The 26,477-nt window shown below is 43.8% G+C and overlaps 1 long non-coding RNA gene across 1 annotated transcript; it reads left to right on the forward strand.

Moving 5' to 3' along the window:
- The first annotated feature begins 22,573 nt into the window (after positions 1-22,573).
- LOC123100511 (uncharacterized) lies at positions 22,574-26,441 on the forward strand. Its single transcript, XR_006448414.1, has 5 exons — positions 22,574-24,280; positions 24,385-24,526; positions 25,072-25,332; positions 25,428-25,675; positions 25,750-26,441. It is a non-coding gene; the product is annotated as an uncharacterized lncRNA (long non-coding RNA).
- Positions 26,442-26,477: the final 36 nt, after the last annotated feature.

A 26,477-nucleotide genomic window follows, 5' to 3' on the forward strand; every position in this document is an offset into this window, starting at 1 on the left:
GCTTCCTCACTAATTGGTGTAGGAATCACTGGAACTGATTTCTGTGATGAACTACTTTCCAATAAGGGAGCAGGTATAGTGACCTCATCAAGTTCTACTTTCCTCCCACTCACTTCTTTCGAGAGAAATTCCTTCTCTAGAAAGGATCCATTCTTAGCAACGAATATCTTGCCTTCGGATCTGTGATAGAAGGTGTACCCAACAGTCTCCTTTGGGTATCCTATGAAGACACATTTCTCCCATTTGGGTTCGAGCTTATCAGGTTTAAGTTTTTTCACATAAGCATCGCAACCCCAAACTCTAAGAAACAACAACTTGGGTTTCTTGCCAAACCACAGTTCATATGGTGTCATCTCAACGGATTTGGATGGTGCCCTATTTAACGTGAATGCAGACGTCTCTAAAGCATAACCCCAAAACGATAGCGGTAAATCAGTAAGAGACATCATAGATCGCACCATATCTAATAAAGTGCGGTTATGACGTTTGGACACACCATTATGCTGTGGTGTTCCGGGTGGCGTGAGCTGCGAAACTATTCCGCATTGTTTCAAATGAAGACCAAACTCGTAACTCAAATATTCACCTCCACGATCGGATCGTAGAAACTTTATTTTCTTATTACGATGATTTTCCACTTCACTCTGAAATTCTTTGAACTTTCCAAATGTTTCATACTTATGTTTCATCAAGCAGATATACCCATATCTGCTCAAATCATCTGTGAAGGTCAGAAAATAACGATACCCGCCGCGAGCATCAACACTCATCGGACCGCATACATCAGTATGTATTATTTCCAACAAGTCTGTTGCTCGCTCCATTGTTCCGGAGAATGGAGTCTTAGTCATCTTGACCATGAGGCATGGTTCGGAAGCATCAAGTGATTCGAAAAGCCCATCGGTATGGAGTTTTCTTCATGCGCTTTACACCAATATGACCTAAACGGCAGTGCCACAAATAAGTTGCACTATCATTATTAAACCTGAATCTTTTGGCTTTAATACTATGAATATGTGTATCACTACTATCGAGATTCAACAAAAATAGACCATTCATCAAGGGTGTATGACCATAAAAGATATTACTCACATAAATAGAACAACCATTATTCTCTGATTTAAATGAATAACCATCCCGCATCAAACAAGATCCAGATATAATGTTCATGCTCAACGCTGGCACCAAGTAACAATTATTTAGGTCTAAAACTAATCCCGAAGGTAGATGTAGAGGTAGCGTGCCGACGGCGATCACATCGACTTTGGAACCATTTCCCACGCGCATCGTCACCTCGTCCTTAGCCAATCTTCGCTTAATCCGTAGCCCCTGTTTCGAGTTGCAAATATGAGCAACAGAACCAGTATCAAATACCCAGGCGCTACTGCGATCATTAGTAAGGTACACATCAATAACATGTATATCAAATATACCTTTTGCTTTGCCATCCTTCTTTTCCGCCAAATACTTGGGGCAGTTCCGCTTCCAGTGACCAGTCCCTTTGCAGTAGAAGCACAGGCTTAGGTCCTGACTTGGGCTTCTTCACTTGAGCAGCAACTTGCTTGCCGTTCTTCTTGAAGTTCCCCTTCTTCCCTTTGCCCTTTTTCTTGAAACTAGTGGTTTTGTTAATCATCAACACTTGATGCTCCTTCTTGATTTCTACCTCCGCAGCCTTTAGCATTGTGAAGAGCTCGGGAATTGTCTTGTTCATCCCTTGCATATTATAGTTCATCACGAAGCTTTTGTAGCTTGGTGGCAGTGATTGAAGAACTCTGTCAATGACACTATCACCAGGAAGATTAACTCCCAGTTGAGTCAAGTGGTTGTGGTACCCAGACATTCTGAGTATATGTTCACTGACAGAACTATTCTCCTCCATTTTGTAGCTACAGAACTTATTGGAGACTTCATATCTCTCAATCCGGGCATTTGCTTGAAATATTAACGTCAACTCCTTGAACATCTCATATGCTCCATGATGTTCAAAACATCGTTGAAGTCCCGGTTCTAAGCCGTAAAGCATGGCACACTAAAGTATCGAGTATTCATTAGCTTTGCTCTGCCAGACGTTCACAACATCCGGACTTGCTCCTGCAGCGGGTCTTGCACCTAGCGGTGCTTCCAGGACGTAATTGTTCTGTGCGGCAATGAGGATAATCCTCAAGTTACGGACCCAATCCGTGTAGTTGCTACCATCATCTTTCAACTAAGCTTTCTCGAGGAACGCATTAAAATTCAACTGAACAGTAGCACGGGCCATTTATCTACAACAACATAGACATGCAAAATACTATCAGGTACTAAGTTCATGATAAATTAAAGTTCAATTAATCATATTAGTAAAGAACTCCCACTTAGATAGACATCCCTCTAATCATCTAAGTGATCACGTGATCCAAATCAACTAAACCATGTCCAATCATCACATGAGATGGAGTAGTTTTCAATGGTGAACATCACTATGTTGATCATTGATACGTCTCCAATGTATCTATAATTTATGAAGTATTCATGCTATTATACTATCCATCTTGGATGTTTAATGGGCTTTACTATGCACTTTTATATGATTTTTGGGACTAACTTATTAACCCAGAGCCCAGTGCCTGTTTCTGTTTTTCTCCTTGTTTCAGTGTTTCGCAAAAAAGGAATATCAAACGGAGTCCAAACGGAATGAAACCTTCGGGAGAGTTATTTTTGGAATGGAAGCAATCCAAAAGACTTGGAGTGTACGTAAGGGAAGCAACGAGGAAGGCATGAGGCAAGGGGGCGCGCCCACCCCCCTGGGTGCGCCCTCCACCCTCGTGGGCCCCTCGTGCCTTTCCTGACCGACTTCTTTCGACTATATATATCCATATACCCTAAAACCATCGGGGAACATAATAGATCGGGAGTTCCGTCGCCGCAAGCCTCTGTAGCCACCAAAAACCAATCGAGACCCTGTTCCAGCACCCTGCCGGAGGGGGGATCCCTCATCGGTGGCCATCTTCATCATCCCGGTGCTCTCCATGACGAGGAGGGAGTAGTTCACCCTCGGGGCTGAGGGTATGTACCAGTAGCTATGTGTTTGATCTCTCTCTCTCTCGTGTTCTTGAGGTGATACGATCTTGATGTATCGCGAGCTTTGCTATTATAGTTGGATCTTATGATGTTTCTCCCCCTCTACTCTCTTGTAATGGATTGAGTTTTCCCTTTGAAGTTATCTTATCGGATTGAGTCTTTAAGGATTTGAGAATACTTGATGTATGTCTTGCCGTGCTTATCTGTGGTGACAATGGGATATCACGTGATCCACTTGATGTATGTTTTGGTGATCAACTTGCGGGTTCCGCCCATGAACCTATGCATAGGGGTTGGCACACGTTTTCGTCTTGACTCTCCGATAGAAACTTTGGGGCACTCTTTGAAGTACTTTGTGTTGGTTTGAATAGATGAATCTGAGATTCTGTGATGCATATCGTATAATCATACCCACGGATACTTGAGGTGACAATGGAGTATCTAGGTGACATTAGGGTTTTGGTTGATTTGTGTCTTAAGGTGTTATTCTAGTACGAACTCTATGATAGATCGAACGGAAAGAATTGCTTCATGTTATTTTACTACGGACTCTTGAATAGATCGATCAGAAAGGATAACTTTGAGGTGGTTTCGTACCCTACCATAATCTCTTCGTTTGTTCTCCGCTATTAGTGACTTTGGAGTGACTCTTTGTTGCATGTTGAGGGATACTTATATGATCCAATTATGTTATTATTGTTGAGAGAACTTGCACTAGTGAAAGTATGAACCCTAGGCCTTGTTTCCTAGCATTGCAATACCATTTACGCTCACTTTTATCATTAGTTACCTTGCTGTTTTTATATTTTCAGATTACAAAAACCTATATCTACCATCCATATTGCACTTGTATCACCATCTCTTCGCCGAACTAGTGCACCTATCTAATTTACCATTGCATTGGGTGTGTTGGGGACACAAGAGACTCTTTGTTATTTGGTTGCAGGGTTGCTTGAGAGAGAACATCTTCATCCTACGCCTCCCACGGATTGATAAACCTTAGGTCATCCACTTGAGGGAAATTTGCTACTGTCCTACAAACCTCTGCACTTGGAGGCCCAACAACGTCTACAAGAAGAAGGTTGCATAGTAGACATCAATCATATCTACTATATGATTCACGCTCGACCTTTCGTTCTCAGTGTTCCGAGGCCATATCTGCATATGCTAGGCTTGTCAAGTTTAACCCGAGTATTCTGCGTGTGCAAAACTGGCTTGCACCCATTGTATGTGAACGTAGAGTTTATCACATCCGATCATCACGTGGTGTCTCCGCACGACGAACTGTAGCAACGGTGCATACTCAGGGAGAACACTTATACCTAGAAATTTAGTGAGAGATCATCTTATAATGCTACCGCCGTACTAAGCAAAATAAGATGCATAAAAAGATAAACATCACATGCAATCAAATAAGTGATATGATATGGCCATCATCATCTTGTGCCTTTGATCTCCATCTCCAAAGCACCATCATGATCACCATCGTAACCGGCTTGACACCTTGATCTCCCTAGAAGCATCGTTGTCGTCTCGCCAACTATTGCTTCTACGACTATCGCTACCGCTTAGTGATAAAGTAAAGCAATTACATGGTGTTTGCATTTCATACAATAAAGCGACAACCATATGGCTCCTGGCAGTCGTCGATAACTATTACAAAACATGATCATCTCATACAACAAATTATATATCATCACGTCTTGACCATATCACATCACAGCAAGCCCTGCAAAAACAAGTTAGACGTCCTCTACTTTGTTGCTGCAAGTTTTATGTGGCTGCTACGGGCATGTAGCAAGAACCGTTCTTACCTACGCAACAAAACCACAACGTGGTATAGTGATTGCTTTTTGATCTTCAGAAAGAACCCTGTTCATTGAATCCGATTCAACTAAAGTTGGAGAAACAGACACCCGCCAGCCACCTATGTGCAAAGCACGTCGGTAGAACCAGTCTCATGAACGCGGTCATGTAATGTCGGTCCGGGCTGCTTCATCCCACTAGTAGAAAACAAGGCTTAGGTCACAGGGCAGTTTTCACATTAGACCCGGTTCAGTCACGAACCAGGACTAATGTGAGCATTGGTCCCGGTTCGTGCGGCCAGGGGCCTGCCGGGCCTCGTGGGGGCATTGGTCCTGGTTCGTCCGGACCCTTTGGTCCCGGTTGGTGGGACAAACCGGGACCAATGGGCCACGCTCCTGGCCCACCACCCTTTAGTCCCGGTTCATACCACAAACCGGGACTAAAGGGCTGGTCCTAGTTGCGGCCAGTGTTTAGTCCCACCTCGCCAACCGAAGGGCGCTCACACCAGTTTATAAGCCCGTCCCTCTATGCCTTGTTGAGCTTCTCTTAAAGTGAAAATAGATGCCCTTATACAGGGAATTTGACCTAAATTCACAGTAAATTGAAATTTACTGTGAATTTAGGTTTAATTTTCTCTATAAGCGCATCTATGTTCATTTTTTTATATTTATAAAATAAATAAACCTTAATAAAATAAATAAAACTAAATAAACCTTAATAAAATAAAATAAAATAAACTATAGTAACTACAATAAATAAACCTTAATAAATTAAGTAAAAATAGCAGCAGTAAAATAAATAAAAATAGCAACAGTAAAATAAATAAAAATAAAATAATTAAAGTAAAATACATAAGTAATTAGAAATAAAATAAATAAGTTTTTTGTTGTAAGTAGAAACAAAACAAAACAAATAAAGCAAAAGAGAAAAAAAACACGTCCCTCTCTGCCTTGTTGAGCTCCTCTCAAAATGAAAATAGATGCCCTTATACAGGGAATTTGGCCTAAATTCAGAGTGAGTTTCTCTGAAATTCATAGAAATTTATTATGAATTTAGGTTGAATGTTCTCTATAAGCGCATCTATGCTCATTTTTTTATGTTGGGGTTGGCGATCTTTACAGACTTTTTGTGTGTTGAATATGCACCATTCAAAATCAGTCTCTGCTTTGACTGGTGCATTTTGAACACACAAAAAGTCAGGAGTTCAAATAAGTTTTAAAAAATGAAATCCCTTTGTAACAGACGAGTTTCCGTATGAAATCCTGATACTTTGAAAGAGATTGTCCGTTTTGTACACGAAGTGCATCCAGTTTTTGCCGTAACCCTCTCAACTTTCTTGCACATGCTATGTGGATGAAATGATGATACCATGCCAACTTTCAACCTTTTCAGAGTTCATTTGAAATGCTTTTCAATTTTAGGGTCTTATAGCTCAAAATAATTAGTACATGCATGAAAAATAACAAATGAAGTCAGAAAGGATTGAAAAATGATGATGTGGCTTTGAATGGTGCATTTTGAACACACAAAAAGTCAGGAGTTCAAATAAGTTTTAAAAAATGAAATCCCTTTGTAACAGACGAGTTTCCGGATGAAATCCTGATACTTTGAAAGAGATTGTCCGTTTTGTACACGAAGTGCATCCAGTTTTTGCCGTAACCCTCTCAACTTTCTTGCACATGCTATGTGGATGAAATGATGATACCATGCCAACTTTCAACCTTTTCAGAGTTCATTTGAAATGCTTTTCAATTTTAGGGTCTTATAGCTCAAAATAATTAGTAAATGCATGAAAAATAACAAATGAAGTCAGAAAGGATTGAAAAATGATGATGTGGCTTTGAATGGTGCATTTTGAACACACAAAAAGTCAGGAGTTCAAATAAGTTTAAAAAATGAAATCCCTTTGTAACAGACGAGTTTCCGGATGAAATCCTGATACTTTGAAAGAGATTGTCCGTTTTGTACACGAAGTGCATCCAGTTTTTGCCGTAACCCTCTCAACTTTCTTGCACATGCTATGTGGATGAAATGATGATACCATGCCAACTTTCAACCTTTTCAGAGTTCATTTGAAATGCTTTTCAATTTTAGGGTCTTATAGCTCAAAATAATTAGTAAATGCATGAAAAATAACAAATGAAGTCAGAAAGGATTGAAAAATGATGATGTGGCTTTGAATGGTGCATTTTGAACACACAAAAAGTCAGGAGTTCAAATAAGTTTTAAAAAATGAAATCCCTTTGTAACAGACGAGTTTCCGGATGAAATCCTGATACTTTGAAAGAGATTGTCCGTTTTGTACACGAAGTGCATCCAGTTTTTGCCGTAACCCTCTCAACTTTCTTGCACATGCTATGTGGATGAAATGATGATATCATGCCAACTTTCAACCTTTTCAGAGTTCATTTGAAATGCTTTTCAATTTTAGGGTCTTATAGCTCAAAATAATTAGTAAATGCATGAAAAATAACAAATGAAGTCAGAAAGGATTGAAAAATGATGATGTGGCTTTGAATGGTGCATTTTGAACACACAAAAAGTCAGGAGTTCAAATAAGTATTAAAAAATGAAATCCCTTTGTAACAGACGAGTTTCCGGATGAAATCCTGATACTTTGAAAGAGATTGTCCGTTTTGTACACGAAGTGCATCCAGTTTTTGCCGTAACCCTCTCAACTTTCTTGCACATGCTATGTGGATGAAATGATGATACCATGCCAACTTTCAACCTTTTCAGAGTTCATTTGAAATGCTTTTCAATTTTAGGGTCTTATAGCTCAAAATAATTAGTAAATGCATGAAAAATAACAAATGAAGTCAGAAAGGATTGAAAAATGATGATGTGGCTTTGAATGGTGCATTTTGAACACACAAAAAGTCAGGAGTTCAAATAAGGTTTAAAAAATGAAATCCTGATACTTTGAAAGAGATTGTCCGTTTTGTACACGAAGTGCATCCAGTTTTTGCCGTAACCCTCTCAACTTTCTTGCACATGCTATGTGGATGAAATGATGATACCATGCAAACTTTCAACCTTTTCAGAGTTCATTTGATATGCTTTTATAAACTCTAATAGCAAAAGGAATCAACTAAAAAGCTTTTATAAACCTCTAGTATTTTCGTAAAGAATTAAAATTTAAACTATTCAAATTTGGAAACTAATGGAGTAACAGAAAGTTTATAATTATTCTGAGTTAAAAGCAAAAAGAATAAAAAATAAAGCAAAAATCAAAAGAAAATAAATAATTCAAAAAACAAAAAAATACTGGAAAAAATAAAAAAATGCCGCCTAATGGGCCACACGGCCTGCATACGACTAGAAACCCATCTGCACATGGGCCAGGATGCAGGCCCGCAGGCCCAATAGGCCCAACATGGCAGTGACAAGGGTAGGCATGTAATGCCTGCATATTAGAGAGGAGCTCAGCACCTGAGCTGCAACGCAGCTTATAAACAGGTGCTGAGCTCTCTCAGCTAGCGAGGTGGGACTAAACTTCCCACCGCACCGCGCCAGCACATTAGTCCCGGTTGGTGGCTCCAACCGGAACCAATGCTCCCCTTTGGTCCCGGTTGGTGCCACCAACCGGGACCAAAGCCCTCTGCTTCCCGCCCTTTGGGCTGGTGAAAAGAGGCCTTTGGTCCCGGTTGGTGCCACCAACCGGGACTAAAGGGTGGGTATTGGTTCCGGTTTGTGCGTTGAACCGGGACCAAAGCCTTTGCTATATAAGCCAGCACTTAGGAAATTTTCAGATTTCCATCGCCAGTTTCCCCCCGCCCGACGACGCCGCGAGCTCGATCTACGCCGCCAGGCTGCCCCGCTGCCATCGCCGTCGCCCGTGCCCCCGAGCCCACGCCATCGCCCGTCGCCGTCGTCCTCCGCCCCCCGCCGCCGTCGTCGTCGGCCTCCGCCGCGCGCCCCCGAGCCGTCGCCCGTACGTCACCGTCGCCCTCCGCCCCCGGCCCGCCGCGGTCGCCGTCGCCCTCCGCCACCCACGCCGTCGCCCTCCGCCGCCCACGCCGTCGCCCTCCGTCGCCCGATGTGAGCCGCCGCCACGCCACGGCTCTGTTTTTTTATATAATTTGTATTATTTTTTTGTTCATTGCATTTTTTCATATATATAATGTATATATATATATGTATGTGGTAGCTATATGATGAATGGATGTGGCTATGTATGTATGAATATAATGTTCATACAATTTTTTTGTTTATATACTTTTTTCATATATGTATTAATTTTTTAATGAGGTTAATTATTAGTACATATCGATTTTAGGTTAGTGCTTAGTGTAGTTGAACTAGTTGATTAATTAATAGAACTATTTTATTAAATTTTACTATATATAGAAGTAGTTTATTTTTAGTAAGAACTACTTTATTTTATTTATTTATAGTAAGTGCTTAGTAGTTGAACTAGTTGATTAATTAATAAAACTACTTTATTTTATTTATAGTAAGTGCTTAATTAGTAGTTGAACTAGTTGATTTAACAAAACTAGTTTATTTTACTATAGAAGTAGTTTATTTTTAGCAAGGAAATTAATAGAACTAGTTTGTTTTTTTAGTTAAAGCAATTATTCCCGCATCGACGTCGACGATGCCTATCCCGCATCCTCGTCGTCGACTCGGCGGAGGAGGCCGGCTTGATCAGAGGGGCCATGTCCGGGACTGGGCTCCGCCGGGCTGGTTTTGGGAGGTGCTACCTTCCGGTGGGCGTAGGTTGGTGAGGAACCAGCCCGTCGTTGACCCGATCCTTGTTTGGTGGCGCTCGCGTGGGCCAGTGACGGTGCCGAGGCTTCCGGACACCGCGGAGGTGGTACGTCACCGTGTCAGCGAGGAGGACCAGCACGTCCGTCGCTACATGGTTGCGTTGGAGGGCAGGTTCGACAATACCTGGCAGGTTCTTCAGGGATCTCACTGGAGCTATGATCCTGTGATGGTTCCGTCCCTTTGGGTGTCCACCGCCCGCGCCGATACCCGTCGGGCGCTACTGTTCTAGCTGTACTAGCGATGCTATATGTATGATAGTATTCGAGGTGTATTAGTGATAATATTCGACGATGTACGGACGCATGGAGATGATGTAGTTTTGCTTATAATTGAATGCATCCTAATTTGAATACTACTTTATTTTGTGATTTGATTTTGCTTATTGAATGCTCAAAGTGGAAAACTACTCCGATCCTACTTTGAATGCTAAAATTGGAGAGCACTATGATTAGTTGATAGCTTATAGGGTTTTTGTTTTCGCAGAAATCTAGGAGCCCCCGGCCCCTCCATCATCCCCGCCGTCGTCCCCGTCACCGCCCCCTCCGACATCGAGGTGAGACCAGCCAAATCCTCTTTTAGAAAGATAATTAAACGATATTTCGGGTTGACTGTAAGTCTGTCGAGTCTCCACCATATATGAGAGGACGAAGAATCCCGACTGTTGTCGTGGGGGTAGCTTCTCCTTCGTTCCCGTGTGCTAGACAATTTGGTGTAATGCACTCGAGAACGAAAGGAGGAGCTACCATCACCGACGGTCGCAAATGTCAGAGAGGAATCAGTGAGGGAGAGTTCCACCATATATATATGAGAGGACGAAGAATCCCGACTGTTGTCGTGGGGGTCGCTTCTTCCTTTGTTCCCGTGTGCTAGACATTTTGGTGTAATGCACACGGGGACAAATGGAGGAGCGACCATCACCAACGGTCGAATGTATACACCACGTGAGCTGAGAGTTTTCAAGAAAAGACTCGACAAACCGATAGTCAACCCGTGATGAATAATAATGATCTAACTTAGGTTTTTTAGTACATATATTTAATTGTAGATGTTTAATATTTGAATTATGAACATAGGAAATGTCGTACTCGGACGACGAAAGTCTCCCGGGGGAGTGCGACTGGTGCCACGACGACCGAGGTCAGTGCGACAGGCCTCACCTGGACGAAGATCGGCGCTTCAGTATTAAGCTGGAGGAGACCTTCGATGTTGAAACGGTACGCAACGACGACAAGTGTTATTTTTTCGTAATTAAGCACGACTTCAACTATTTCAACGTGTACTTTTCATCTTTTACAATTCGGCTAGCTTATCCCATGCCATGCAAGACGCTACGTCTTGGAGAGGATGGGTTTTGAAGACCATGAAAGTATGGAAACAAAGAAAATTCACCTAAGGACCCATCATGATATAGATTTTGAAGTAAAGCTGTATAATTCTGAGAGCGTAACCCATTTTGGTTGCAAAAATTGGGAAGCATTTTGCAAGATGTATGGTTTTGATGAGGGTATGCTTGTCACCATGGATCTTGGTGATCCTGACATCGAGCAAGACAATATGGACATTTGGGTCCTTGTTGATACGCCTCCAATTCTACCGCTATGTGAGTTTCTCAAACATAGTTATTAGCTAATTTATATTGTTCATTTCAAAATAGTTGACAGCTTATTTTCATTGACAGCTTATTTTGATTGTTCAAACAATGTGCGGAACATGGTAGACAGAACCTACTACACCGATGGCTCTGAGTTAACTTATAAGGAGAAAACTCATCTGGTCGGATTTTGTACTGATCTTGAGAATTACAATATCTACAATCAAACTCCTCAACATTATGGTCAATACGTGCCACTAGTGCACGTGTTGAACTACGGTAACTACTATGGAGATACCCTGGTAAGATTTCTTACTATTACGACATCCGTGCATATTTTGCATAGTTCTAAAACTAGTACATCATTGCTAACTATGAAGTTATTACTATGTTTTTCAACAGATAATCCCAGAGGATTGTGTGCCTCATTTGATGTATCAGAATGGTAGGCTTGATGTTTTGAATATACAACCAGGTCATCCTACGAATCTCAACTGTCCATACCGGATTTCTAAAAGAAGTGGAGACATGCAAATCAAAGAATGGAAAAAATGTATGGACAGTCGCAAGGAGGTTCTTGGAAGCAAAAGGAAGCGAAGCGCAAGAATTGGAGACAGGATGATCTCCATTCTCCATAATGGAGAGTCAGGGTCTATATTGTTTTATGCTATTTTACCTTAAAGAGGGTATTTCGGTCCTACCTAATACTGATGATCATGTGCTAAGAACAATTAAGTAGGGTTGGTTCGATGACTGTGAGGATGATGATCGTATGACTTGTTATTAATAACGAGTAGAAGTTGTATGATGATGATTAGTAGGACTTGTTATTATATATGATGATGCATGATGCGCGCATGAAGAGTTATTATATATCAGCGGGTGAAATGAACATGGATTGGATTGAAGTGAAGGCAACATGCATGTGGTGCGTGTCGAAAGTAGTACAATCCAAACTTGATCAAGTTAGGATTAGTATTACTTTCGACATGCACCACATGTTGCCTTCACTTCAATCTAAGCCATGTTTAGGCATAGCAGTACGTAGCGTTGGTAAACCAAGCACGGAGATATAAGAGAGGACACTTCTCTCTAATAGCTACCTAATAACAACCTAAATTAACCCCCCAAAACCCCCAAACCCCCCCCCCCTTTCAAAAAAAACAAAAACCCCAGCCCCTGAAATGCTGACGCGTGGATGCCTATTGGTCCCGGTTGGTGTCACCAACCGGGACCAAAGGCCCTCCGTCCTAGGCTGGCCGCAGCGGCCACGTGGAGGACCTTCTGTCCCGGTTCATGTAAGAACCGGAACTAAAGGCCAAGGGCATTAGTAACGACCTTTTAGTCCCGGTTCACAAACCGGGACAGAAGGCCCTCACGAACCGGGACAATAGGCCCTTTTTCTACTAGGGTCCAACAATACCGCCGAATCAAGAAACAACTAGTGATGGCAAGCAATATGTATATACCCACGCCCACAACTCCTTTGTGTTCTACTCGTGCATATAACATCTACGCATAGACCTGGCTCGGATGCCACTGTTGGGGAACGTAGTATTTCAAAAAAATTCCTACGATCACGCAAGATCTATACAGGACAGGAATAGCAACGAGCGGGAAGAGTGTGTCCACGTACCCTCGTAGACCGAAAGCGGAAGTGCTAAGTAACGCGGTTGATGTAGTCGAACGTCTTCGTGATCCAACCGATCAAGTACCGAACGCACGACACCTCCGCGATCTACACACGTTCAGCTCGGTGACGTCCCTCGAACTCTAGATCTTGCTGAGGTCGAGGGAGAGTATCGTCAGCATGATGGCGTGGTGACGGTGATGATGAAGCACTACGACAATATGACCGAGGTGGAAATCTGTGGAGGGGGGCACCCCACACGGCTAAGAAATCAACTTGTGTGTCTATGGGGTGCCCCCCTCCCCTGTATATAAAGGAGGGGAGGAGGGGGCCGGCCGACCTCATGGGGTGCGTCCCAAGGGGGGGAATCCTACTCCTACTAGGAGTAGGTTCCCCCCTTTCCTAGTCCAACTAGGAGGGGAAGGAAAGAGGAAGAGATAGAAAAGGAAAGCCCCCCCCCATTCGGATTGGGCTTGGGGGGGGGGCACCTCCACCTGGCCGCCTCCTCCTCTCTTCCACTAAGGCCCATGATGGCCCATTAACCCCTCGGGGGTTTCCGGTAACCCCCCGGAGCTCCGGAAAATACCCGAACCTATCCGAAACCTTTCCGGTGTCCAAACATAACCTTCCAATATATCAACCTTTATGTCTCGACCATTTCGAGACTCCTCGTCATGTCTGTGATCACATCCGGAACTCCGAACAACCTTCGGTACATCAAATCACATAACTCACAATACATATCGTCATCGGACGTTAAGCGTGCGGACCCTACGGGTTCGAGAACTATGTAGACATGACCGAGACATCTCTTTGGTCAATAACCAATAGCGGAACCTAGATGCTCATATTGGGTCCTACATATTCTATGAAGATCTTTATTGGTCAAACCGCACAACAACATACGTTGTTCCCTTTGTCATCGGTATGTTACTTGCCCGAGATTTGATCGTCGGTATCATCATACCTAGTTCAATCTTGTTATCGGCAAGTCTCTTTACTCGTTCCGTAATGCATCATCCCGCAACTAACTCATTAGTCACATTTCGTGCAAGGCTCATAGTGATGTGCATTACCGAGAGAGCCCAGAGATACCTCTCCAACAATCGGAGTGACAAATCCTAATCTCGATCTATGCCAACTCAACAAACACCATCGGAGACACCTGTAGAGCATCTTTATAATCACCCAGTTACGTTGTGACGTTTGATAGCACACTAAGTGTTCCTCCGGTATTCGGGAGTTGCATAATCTCATAGTCATAGGAACATGTATATGTCATGAAGAAAGCAATAGCAATAAACTAAACGATCATCGTGCTAAGCTAATGGATGGGTCATGTCAATCACATCATTCTCTAATGATGTGATCCCGTTCATCAAATGGCAACTCATGTCTATGGCTAGGAAACTTAACCATCTTTGATTAACGAGTTAGTCAAGTAGAGGCATACTAGTGACACTCTGTTTGTCTATGTATTCACACATGTACTAAGTTTCCGGTTAATACAATTCTAGCATGAATAATAAACATTTATCATGATATAAGGAAATATAAATAACAACTTTATTATTGCCTCTAGGGCATATTTCCTTCACATATATCTAGAATATTCCATTTTCGTTGACTTTCGGATGTTTTACGCCGCAGACATGTGTTTGCTGGCCGAAGAAACCCCGTGCACCATACTCTACTTGATCAAAGGCCAGAAGGTGGACGTGGGAAAGGCGGTGATAACGAAGCCCTTGGAACTCATGTTCCACGGCCAGCCAATGCCCGGTGGACACTTCAGGGTTACCTAGTCGAGTGTGAAATCAGGGCACGAGGATTTGCCTCCTCTAGTACGGCTAGGGGGAGAGGACGACAAGACCCCGCCGCGGATTGGAAACTGCAAGGGTTGGGTGCTGCTATGGCCGAAGAATCTTCTTCGTCTGGAGTCGACCGAGAGCACACCAATAACCACACATCAACAAGCAGGTATGAACACCACCACCCTGCCTACGCAATTACTAGCGCCTGTAGTGCCGGCTGAGAGCGGTGGACGATGTGATGAAGGGGGTCCAATAGTGGCTGATGTAATCACCCCCGTAGAACAAAGTATGCATGATGAGATGGACGAGGACCCTCTTCGGTTCCTCAATACAGGCGCCTATGATGGTGACTTAGATATGATGAGTCAGCCATATGACGACTCGGGCTATCAGCATGCTGATGAGGATATGGATGATCTGCCCGGGCAGGAACGTCCTAGCAGGGATTGCAAGAAGTCTCTCTTCATGCAATCCTCACAGGACACGCCTGAAGATGCTGCCTCAACACAGGCTCAACTAGCCGAGGGTCGTACAGTGCTTAGTCCGACAACACTGGGGCAGGGGTTAAGGAAGGGTCTGGAAGGTCAGCCCAAGAAAAAGGAGAAGAAGAGACCGAGAGAGAGAGAGAGAGAGACCTTGGCAAGACCTATTGGATCTTAGTCATGGTTATTGGGTTAGAGCCGTGCGGTATTTTCTTCTCCCGTTGCAACGCACGGGGTTTTTTGCTAGTCCATATAAAGCATGCAAACAAGAAAATTCACGTTCTAAGTAGATCAAATAATCTATACTACCCTAATCCTCGTGAGAGATGTCCACTATCTGCGTGCCTAGCTCTAGGTACATGGGTGACATCCACAGTTCCGGCTCCTGCGGCTGCTCCCCGTCAGCCTCCGTCTTCGCCTCCATCTCCATGTCGAGTTCGCCAAAAAGCGCGTCGGTCACCTACTGTTCTTGTCGGATGAACTGGCGGTTGCGCTCCACATAGGCCTCATCCTGGATGGACTCCGGGGTGGCCTGCTGCTCCGCCATCTCGACCTTTTGGGTGACCACGAATTTCGCCTCCGCGTCCTCCATGTTGAAGCCTGGAGTTGGCGCTAGCTCCTCCTTCAGCTGCTCCGCCTTGTCCACCTCCAGATCCTCCATCTCCATCGTAGCCAGCTGCTCCTCTCCCTCCTCCTCCTCCTTTTCCTCCGGCCTTGGGGAGTCCGGAGGCAGGCTGACAGTGATGCAGGCGGTGGGCCTTGACCGGATCTCCTCCTCACTCTGGAACCAGCGCATCGGCATGAGCATAGTATACATGGTCTTCTTTTGCCAAGTCATGGCATAGCTAGAGGGTGTGGGAAAAGCAATGAAGAGAGAGAGAGAGATGGATGGGCTCGGGTTGGCGACACGGAGAGGAAGAGGTGGATGTGGCTAGGGTTGAGGGATGTCAGCAGGCTTAAATAGCCGGAGGGCGTGAGATATGAGGGGTGTCGGTCAGCCCGAACTTTAAGACCCGTTTGAGAAGCCCGTCTGAGTCATCTTTTTATGACCGGTCACTAACTACGCCGTCCGCCTGGACGTTTAAAGCGGGTTTGCGACGCCGGACTGTAGATGCTCCGAGGCCCGTAGCCGTCCGGCATGTTCGACGCCTTTGGTCACGGAACTGCCCCTCCAGCAAGTCAGCGACGCGTACTCTGCCTCCACCAACGGCTAGAGAACCGGTTCACCCATGCCTTTGGGTGAGGGCCGCTGTTACACATGCTTGCATGGCGAGTGAGAGGTAGAAAGTTGAAATCCATGTCCGTATGAGGTGGCGCATGGCTGGAAACCTGAAAATAGATTTGTTTTCCCTCTTCCAACTTGGTTTCACGCTGCGCCCCGTGTCAAATCTTTTGTTTCAATTTCATATATGCACTATATTTTTATTTTTTCGAAAAACTTTCAATCTATTGATCTTCAATCATGACAGTACAAAGAACATCAAAGGTAATAAAAATTACAACCATGTCCATGGACCACCTAGCAACGACTACAAGCATGGGAGTGAGCCAAAGGCCGCCGTCATCGCCCCTTCCTCGCCGGAGCCGGGAAAATCTTGTTGTAGTAGACAGTCGGGAGAAGTCGTCGTGATAAGGCCCCATAGGACCAGCGCATCAGAGTAACAACCATCGCCGACGAAGAAAGTTGTAGATCAGAAGGATCAAACCTGTAAACACTCAAACGGAAACGAACGAAGGTCGGATCCAAAGAGATCCACCGAAGACCAGCACCGACCGAATCCTGCGAGATCCGACGGAGACAAACCTCCACACGCCCTCCGACGATGCTAAACACACCATCAGAACGGGGATAGAACATGGAAGACGTTATTTCTACTAAGGGACATCGCCGCCGCCACACAACCCCAACCAAGACGCTGAATCTAAAAAGAACGAGAACGGGGTCCCTCGCACCTCCATGGCCTAGTGGCCATCGGAGATGGGGCGGACCGGCAGCAGTATGTATGTTTGTTTGTGGCTAGCAGTGGGAACTGTATTTCTGTTGATTCGAGAAACTTACTTTTAGGGACTGTCTACTCATCACACATCTGATTTTCATTCCGGTTTTTGTCCAACATTTAGTTTTCTTTAACACAATACAGACGCAACGCTCATATATACGCGCATACACTTATTCCTATAAACGCACACACGCACATCCTATCTCTATGAGCACCTTCGAGAGATTGAGCCAGTATATCATCTTGAGATTTACGACGTCACCGTAGGTTCCTCGTACGTGACGGGAACGTCTCCTCCCAGTGAAAGTGTATCGCCGAAAATCCTGAAATAAATGCGAACACCAGGACTTGAACCCTGATAGGCTGGGAATAACACTGTCCTCTTAACCATCCAACCCCGGGTTGGTTCGCTGTCCAACATTTAATTGACACGTGTCTTTGTTAGTTTCTAGTCCGGTCCTGGGTGAAAAAATCGCTGATTTCATTTGGGGTTTAGGTCGAATTTGCTTCTTGGCCCACTCCACCCGCTAGATTTTCCCCTACCACCCCTTCCTACCAGGCCGGTGTCTAACCCGTTACCCACACGCTCACACCAAGCAAACTGTGAAATCACTAATTAAGGAGTACTCCTTCCAAAGATCATTCCCACCTCCTCGGGCTGTCACAAGTGGCGCGTTGCATATGCGCCACTTCTCGCAACATGGGAGTTTTCCCTTTTTTCGTAGATCCGTTTATTCAAAATATTTTATTTCTTAAACCGTGCATCCCACTCTAATCATTTTCATCGTTGGATTCTTCGCGTCGAGATCTTCAAAACTAGATCCCATGTTGATGGGTTTTGATGAAATTTATTTTTCATGAAAAAACCGGAAGAAAAAACCGAATCAGGAGCACATTTTTTCCCCTTTCCGGAATGCATTTCCGAGAGGCACGGCCATGCCTCTCGCGGAAGCAAATCCGTACCTCTCACGGAAGCAAAACCATGCCTCTCGCGGAAGAAAAAAAAAAGAGTTTTTTTCCGTTTCCGAGAGGCATGGCCGTGCTTCTCACGGAAGCAATATCGTGCCTCTCACAGAAGAAAAAAGAAGAGAAAACATGTTTTTTTGTTTCCGAGAGGCACGGCCGTGCCTCCCGCAGAAGCAAAGCCGTGTCTCTCACGGAAGAAAAAAGAAAAAGAAAACGACTTTTTTTTTCTATTTTCGAGAGGCACGACCGTGCCTCTAGCGGAAGCAAAACTGTGCCTCTCACGGAAGAAAAAAAACACATTTTTTTCGTTCCCGAGAGGCACGGCCATGCCTCCCGCGGAAGCAAAACCATGCCTCTCACGGAACCAGAAAAATGTGTTTTTTTCACAATTTTGTTTTCAAAATTTTGTCGAAAAGAAGAAAAAATGGCAAAAAAGGAAGGACAAAATTCAAAAAATTTGTTTGTCGAAAAGATAAGAATGACCGGTGGAAAACCAAAAAGTCGAAAAAAAAACCCGAAAAACCATCTAAAAAGCCAAAAACGCGCCCAGAAAAATAAAAATAAAATCCGGAAGAAGCGCCCAGAGTGCGATACGTGGCGGTGGCTAAGAGCACGCCAAGTAGCCCACCCCCAAATGATCGTTGGGAGGCTCCCAAAGGAGCACTCGTCAACTAGGTGCTCTCAACAAACCGCACCCACATGATACCCCGCGGCTGGGCTACCCCCATTCACAGTGTCCTTGGGCCACTCCAAAAACAAGTTCTGTTCGGTATTAGAGATAGCTCCATTTTTTATGTTTCTTGACTGAAAAAACTGACCCAGCTACGCAATTTTCTACACCACCTATGCATGGTACATACTTGATTTTGGTTAGTATAGACAAAATGTAGTAGAACAAAAAAGGGGAATTGGTGTATACAAAAAGAATGCAAAACTAAATAAATCTATGGGACAAAAAATAAATTCATCAACAAAACTTTAGTCCCTTGTTTTTCCATTGGAAAATTTTGATGATCTCTTCCAAAGAAAGAACATTGAAAAGGATGATAGGTTCTTTTCAAAACCTACTATGATGTGTAATAGAAAAAAGAAACACTGAGGGGGATATTACATAGGGGATAGAGGACCAAACCTTGTTTCGATATTTTGATAAACATCACTGGAACATCAGGAAGCAGGAAAAGAACAAAAAACACGCACTCAAAGAGAAACGTTGGTAACTGACCACTTATACGCATAGCTGATACTATTTCGAAAAAAAGGTTCTAGTGCCTACAAGCCACACACGTGCGTACACGCGCATGAAATATATAGTTCACTTAAGAACAGTGTGAATAAGGTGTCAAACAACATCAAAATAAGAGTAGCGCAAATTAAGGGTGGGGCTACGGTTACATATGGTTAAAACATAATGGGAAACTACAACTAGCACGACCGTGCCTCCTGCGGAAGCAAAACTGTGTCTCTAACGGAAGAAAAAAGAAAAAGAAAACGATTTTTTTTTCTATTTTCGAGAGGCACGACCGTGCCTCTAGCGGAAGCAAAACTATGTCTCTCACGGAAGAAGAAAAACACTTTTTTTTGTTCCCGAGAGGCACGGCCATGCCTCCCGCGGAAGCAAAACCATGCCTCTCACGGAACCAGAAAAATGTGTTTTTTTCACAATTTTGTTTTCAAAATTTTGTCGAAAAGAAGAAAAAATGGCAAAAAAGGAAGGACAAAATTCAAAAAATTTGTTTGTCGAAAAGATAAGAATGACCGGTGGAAAACCAAAAAGTCGAAAAAAAACCCGGAAAACCATCTAAGAAGCCGAAAACGCGTCCAGAAAAATAAAAATAAAATCCGGAAGAAGCGCCCAGAGTGCGATACGTGGCGGTGGCTAAGAGCACGCCAAGTAGCCCACCCCCAAGTGATCGTTGGGAGGCTCCCAAAGGAGCACTCGTCAACTAAGTGCTCTCAACAAACCGCACCCACATGATACCCCGCGGCTGGGCTACCCCCATGCACAGTGTCCTTGGGCCACTCCAAAAACAAGTTATGTTCGGTATTAGAGATAGCTCCATTTTTTATGTTTCTTGACTGAAAAAACTGACCCAACTACGCAATTTTCTACACCACCTATGCATGGTACATACTTGATTTTGGTTAGTATATACAAAATGTAGTAGAACAAAAAAGGGGAATTGGTGTATACAAAAAGAATGCAAAACTAAATAAATCTATGGGACAAAAAATAAATTCATCAACAAAACTTTAGTCCCTTGTTCTTCCATTGGAAAAATTTGATGATCTCTTCCAAAGAAAGAACATTGAAAAGGATGATAGGTTCTTTTCAAAACCTACTATGATGTGTAATAGAAAAAAGAAACACTGAGGGGGGATATTACATAGGGGATAGAGGACCAAACCTTGTTTCGATATTTTGATAAACATCACTGGAACATCAGGAAGCAGGAAAAGAACAAAAAACACGCACTCAAAGAGAAACGTTGGTAACTGACCACTCATACGCATAGCTGATACTATTTCGAAAAAAAGGTTCTAGTGCCTACAAGCCAGACACGTGCGTACACGCGCATGAAATATATAGTTCACTTAAGAACAGTGTGAATAAGGTGTCAAACAACATCAAAATAAGAGTAGCGCAAACTAAGGGTGGGGCTACGGTTACATATGGTTAAAACATAATGGGAAACTACAACTAGCAACCCCCCCCCCCCCCCCCCCCCCCCCATAGCACCATCCTTATTGACCTGAAGGCTTCTCTTTAGAGAATGTCGATGACAACCATCATCCTGTTGCGTGCATTCCTTGTTGCACGCATGGTCCAAAACCAAAAAGGTCAGTCTAAAACAAGACAAAACTTTTGAAACATTCCTAACTAAGAAAACTGATGCAGACGATGCATGCCCACTCCCTGGTTAAAATGACCGAAGCCTGAACCAAAACCACTTAACTAAGCCTACATTCTGAAGACAAAACTATAGAGGACACGCTAATAAGGAAAAAACTAATGACTTAACTTCAAGACTGATGCTAAAACTAACAGAATGAGTAGAGACTTATTGGAAAAAACGAAGACAAATGACAGAGTGTGTAGCCACATAACTAAGCCTACATTGTGCAGGAAAAATTGTTGAAGACATACTAATAAGGAAAAACCTAATGACTTAACTTCAAGACTGATGCTAAAATCTAAGAAAATGAGTAGAGACTTGTATGTTGGGATGAAATCAATGAGTGAAGGACTGAAAATTTATCTCAAAAATAAATAGCGAAGAAATGATGGAATACAAGACTGTTGAAGATCCATGACAGAGTGAGTAACCATATAACTAAGCTTACATTGTGAAGACAAAACTGTTCAAGACACAATAAAAAGGAAAAACTAATGACTTAACTTCAAGACTGATACAATAGTGGTCACTCTCTTGTTACATCGTAGACATGACCTCCTATCTTGTTCACCTTGGCTGGTGCAGTTGTGCTTAGATATACTATTGAAAGATCCAAGATTGCTATTTGCTATAGTACGAACATGATACAAGTAACAATATATAATAATATGATGCCACGGCCACCCTGTCATATCAGTGACTGGGTTGATTGGATTATTTGCATAAGTTTGCGTAAACTAGAAGACCTGTGTGCAAAATCTTTGCATCAGTTTGTAACAAGAATAAACGAGGACTAAGCTGCCACTAACTAAGAAAGGAGTACTAAGCAATCACTAACTAAGCAGCCATGAGACACTACTTACTATGGATGCATAAGGAGAAGCAGCTTCCTGCTCCAGCGGCCCAACCTGCAACGCCTTCTCACCAAAATTATCATGGACAAACTGAAAAAATGAAGAGTAAGCATTGAAATCTGAATCAACATGGAGAATAACTAGACTGACAAATGAAGAATGCTATGGAAACTAGAAAATGATAAATAGCATGGCAAGTTAATTATAAATGATAACTGTAGAATGAAACAATGAGGATGACTGATACATAATGATACTGACAACTACTAAGGTCGAGAGCGGCGTTACTGAGATGGGCTGCATCTGAACATGTTATCTTGGTCATACGTCTAGCTCTAGGGATTTGCGCTAGTGGGTCCATGGCAGAAAATACGGGTGGAAGAAATTGATGTCGACTAGCGGTATACGGGGATGAGCAGTGATGTACTCCAGCGCCCCGGGCTCGTCTGTTGAAATGGACGTTAGGCTGACGAGCGGAGCCGTGGATCGGGTCCGTCACGAGAACCTGACCTAAGGATCAGACACGCGCCGTCTGCTGCAGGGCCAACCAGCGGACTCGTGTCCTGACGGATCCCACCACTCAAACAACCACAATTCCTTTTTCCCAAATTATTTACAGAATACTACTATCTTTTTGCCTTGCCTTATCCAGCGGACTGCTGCTGTTCCACACTCATAGCCACTCCTTGTACAGCTCCGTGAAGGAGTGAGGTCCGCCGCTCGGCGCCGTAGCTGACGGTCAGAAGGGAGCTGTCGCGGCTACCGCCGCCCGCCTCCGGCCTGCTGCGCCGCGTGGGGCAGTGGCCTTGACTGCAGGCAAGATGGGGTCCATGCAAGCTCGCTTCAGCCGCGCTGCGCCGCACGGGGCTGTATCCTTGGCCGGTGGGAAGACGGGGGCCGTCGCGGCTAGCTCCGCCCGCCTCCGGCGCATCCAAGGCTGTGGCCGACCCGCTCCCTCGTAGAAGGTGGAACCACTGCGCGGGCACCCAGTCGGCGGGCCCGGCCGTGGCCGGTGGCGAGATGCCGCCGGAGGTCGTTGGGTCACACTTGAAGAAGGCGTGAGCTCGATGCATCTCAACAGGCAAAGGTGATTCTAGTTGCTTGCTTCTATCTACGTGTACTAGCTAACCAGCTCTCACTTATCCACGTATATATTGACATATGCACGTACTGAAATTGGAAGTATACGAGCTATCCAGCTTCATCTATACATCTTCTCTGCTTTTTTTTTGCAGGGGCATCTTCTCTGCTTTTTAATCACACAAAGTGTAGGTGAAATCACAAATTGGCGAAAAATCCTTTCAAATTCAGTGTCCAAGACCACATTTAACTGGAAAGCTAAACCGTGAAAAAATTACCAGCAACTAATCAATATCTTTCTTGACGGTAGAACAGTTACACATCTAACATCAAAAGGAATAGTAAGGTGAATTACTACATCTCAAGGGGAAGTATTACATCTGAGGGTAATTGTTTGGTAGAGCAATCCTCAGAAGCAAAGTTTATATAGAGCTATTCAAAAGTGCTTCTCTTGTGCATGACTTGATTGGTTACCCAAGTCTTGAAAATATAAAGGAACTATTTTGTATGAGAAATAAAGTTGAATTTGAGAGTACGACTTGTAAGTGAAACAATACCTTAGTGGGCAGCTGATCATTTTGATTTGTTGGCCATCCCGAGCCCGGTAACACAACAAAACTCTACATTGTTAATCCAAAAGTTAATGCAAGTGAATGACCAGTAGAACTCTACATTTTGATTTCTTGGCCATCCCGAGCCCGGTAACACAACAGAACTCTACCTCGGTGATTCTTCAGAGCGAAACAAATGCACTGGAAAGATGGAGCAGTCGCCGACGCAGTCGGCCGAGTCCACCGGTAAGGAGAACCCGGAGGCACCGGGATGGACAAGAAGGTATACGTGCAATCATTATTGTTATTAATTGCAAATTAGTATGAAAGAAATATTGCCCAATGGCATTCGTACTGAAGGCACCTAAAAATTGTTGCCCATTGTGCGAAATTAACCTGTATAGCCTATCATGGCATTCGATGAGCTAAGAACAAAAAAGAAGTCTTGCCCATCGCCTGTTGGCATTGTACATAAGTTTAAGGCATCTGAAAAAACAGTGCATTTTAATTTCAGGTTACGAATTGGGCGTGCCCCTCCGGATAGAGGACCCTGTGCTGGTAGAGTCACTCATTTAGAGGAAACAATAAGGAGATACGCTGATAAACAGTCGGACAATGTAATAAAGCCAAAGATTGGTATGAGTTTTGATTCCTTTGGAGAAGCGTACGATTTCTATAACTTGTATTCTTGGGAGGTTGGATTTGGTATAAGATATGGCAAGAGTCGTTTGAACGTCGAGCGGACAAAGTGTTTGCAAGAGATCGTCTGTGGATGCTCGGTCAGCACTTAAAACCTTTTGAAATTATCTTTGACATTTTCTTTCATAATTATTGCACTGGAATTCATATTTAAATAGATGATAGAGTGGAAAAAAAATTGCAGGGGAAACCAGAGCAACAGAATAGCCGGTCTTGCCGCTGCGAGTGCCCTGCGATGACACAGGAGGCAAGAGAAAGGAGTCCTTGACTCAGTCCGTGGAATCTTCCGGGAAAGTGAACCCAGAGGCACCAGGATGGACTAAGAGGTGAGATTGACTCTGCAATTTACATGCCTATGTCGATGGAGACGTCTGAAATTGTGCTTACTAGTATCGATTGGCTGGCCTCTTAGAACCTGATGCTGTGGCAACAAATTAATTTGTGGTGTTTGATCGCTAATTCGTGGTGAGGCTGTAAATGCTGATCCATGTGTCACTGATAATATGGTCTGTTTGTACATAAAATCATGACACAAATCAAGAAATGTGATACCCTGCTAGAAAAACGAGATGAAAATTGACTGACAAATTTATTTGTCTATGTTGTTGCACATATCTAAAGCTGTGCTTAGTAGTGTTAATTGTCTGACCTCTCAAAGTCTCAGGCTGTGGCAAATGAATAAATTTCTACTGCTGGTCACTGTCTAATGTTGTTGTAAAATGCAATGCTGATCCATTTTTCGCAGATAACATTGTCTGTTCTTAGGTGGATTTTGTCACTGATCAGAAAAATGGAATGAAACCATGCTAAACAAATAGATGTTGCTACCAAGTGAGCAGAGTCTAAAAAAACTTGGATTTCTTTTTTGCAGGTTGAGAGTTGGCCGTGCACCCGCTGATAGACACCGTGCATTGGCAGAGTTACTCCATTGGAAGAAACAATCAGGAGGTACGCTGATAAGCCATCGGACAATGTGGTCAAGCCAGAAACTGGAATGAGTTTTGACTCTCGGGGAACATATGATTTCTACAATCTTTATTCATGGGAGCTCGGATTTGGTATAAGATATGGCAAGAGCGGTCTGAATGTCGAGCTGACGAAGGGTATGCAAGAAATTGTGTGTGGATGCTTGGTGAGTACACATAAGACAACACTTGTTTTCTTGTAATTCGCTTGTTCATTGGCTATGCGGCTATCTTAACTGCAGCTGATAACTTCCTTTTGCAGGGGAAGCCTGAGCAGCAAAACAGCCGGTCTTGCCGGTGCAAATGCCCTGCAATGTTTTCGAGGATGGGGCTTACTAGGTCGAGGAAATTGAAAGGAAGAAGTACATTGCAAGACACAACAATGTCGACAACTGTGGGAAGTGGAGCAAGGTTGTTTATGAGGTGACCATGTTGGACGATGGCGAGTGGTTCGAGTGTGAATGCGGGCATTTCACCCACATGGGAATGCTGTGCTGCCATGCTTTCAAGGTATTTTGGGACATCACAATGTTGGTTGTTGCTCATCTGTCCGTGAAAATAATGTTTCAGTTTGCATGTTTCAGGTGATAGATTATGTTGGCGGGACGCAGATATCGAAGCGGCACATCCTCAAGAGATGGAGGGAAAATGCTAGGGACATCCTGGCCCAGCACCTTGCTCACTTCCAAAGAGATCAAGCCGTGAACCAATCTTTCATCTGTCGGAGCTCGACCCTTTACCTAGATGCCATGCATGGAGCTGGTTAGGTTTGGGGATTAATCCGTCGTGACGTATGCGCTCGTGCTGGGTCAGATAAAGGATATAAGTGTGGAGGCATCACCGCTAGCTGAAAGCCCGAAACAAGAGATGTGCTTGACTATGAGGAGAGACAAGTTGTTGAGGCGAATCGCAACCACATTGCATTGGCGGGCACAAATGTCAACATTGAGGGAGAGATGATTGACAACGAGAACAGTGTGACCCTTTCCGGTAACTGGGATGCACTTGCTGACTGTCGGCTCCGAGCAACAAACCTGGTTCCCATGCTCAAGTAGGGAGAAGGCATCATATGAATGACTGAGTAAAAGGACAAGGTTCTACAGCATCTTCAAACTGCTAGGTCATAAGAAGACTACCTGCCCTGAGGGAGGTGACATGCTAAACGGCCCCGCAAACCTGAAAGCTGCAAGAATTGTGGCATCGCTGGACACCGTCGCACTATGTGCACCATGCTGCTGGGTGCTGCTGCATCTTAAGAGTTCCGACAGTCATGTACGATAACTCTGAATTTCAAATATGAAGGATTTTCTAG

This window comes from Triticum aestivum, chromosome 4D, assembly GCF_018294505.1.
Source record: "Triticum aestivum cultivar Chinese Spring chromosome 4D, IWGSC CS RefSeq v2.1, whole genome shotgun sequence".
In the NCBI taxonomy this organism is placed as follows: domain Eukaryota; kingdom Viridiplantae; phylum Streptophyta; class Magnoliopsida; order Poales; family Poaceae; genus Triticum; species Triticum aestivum.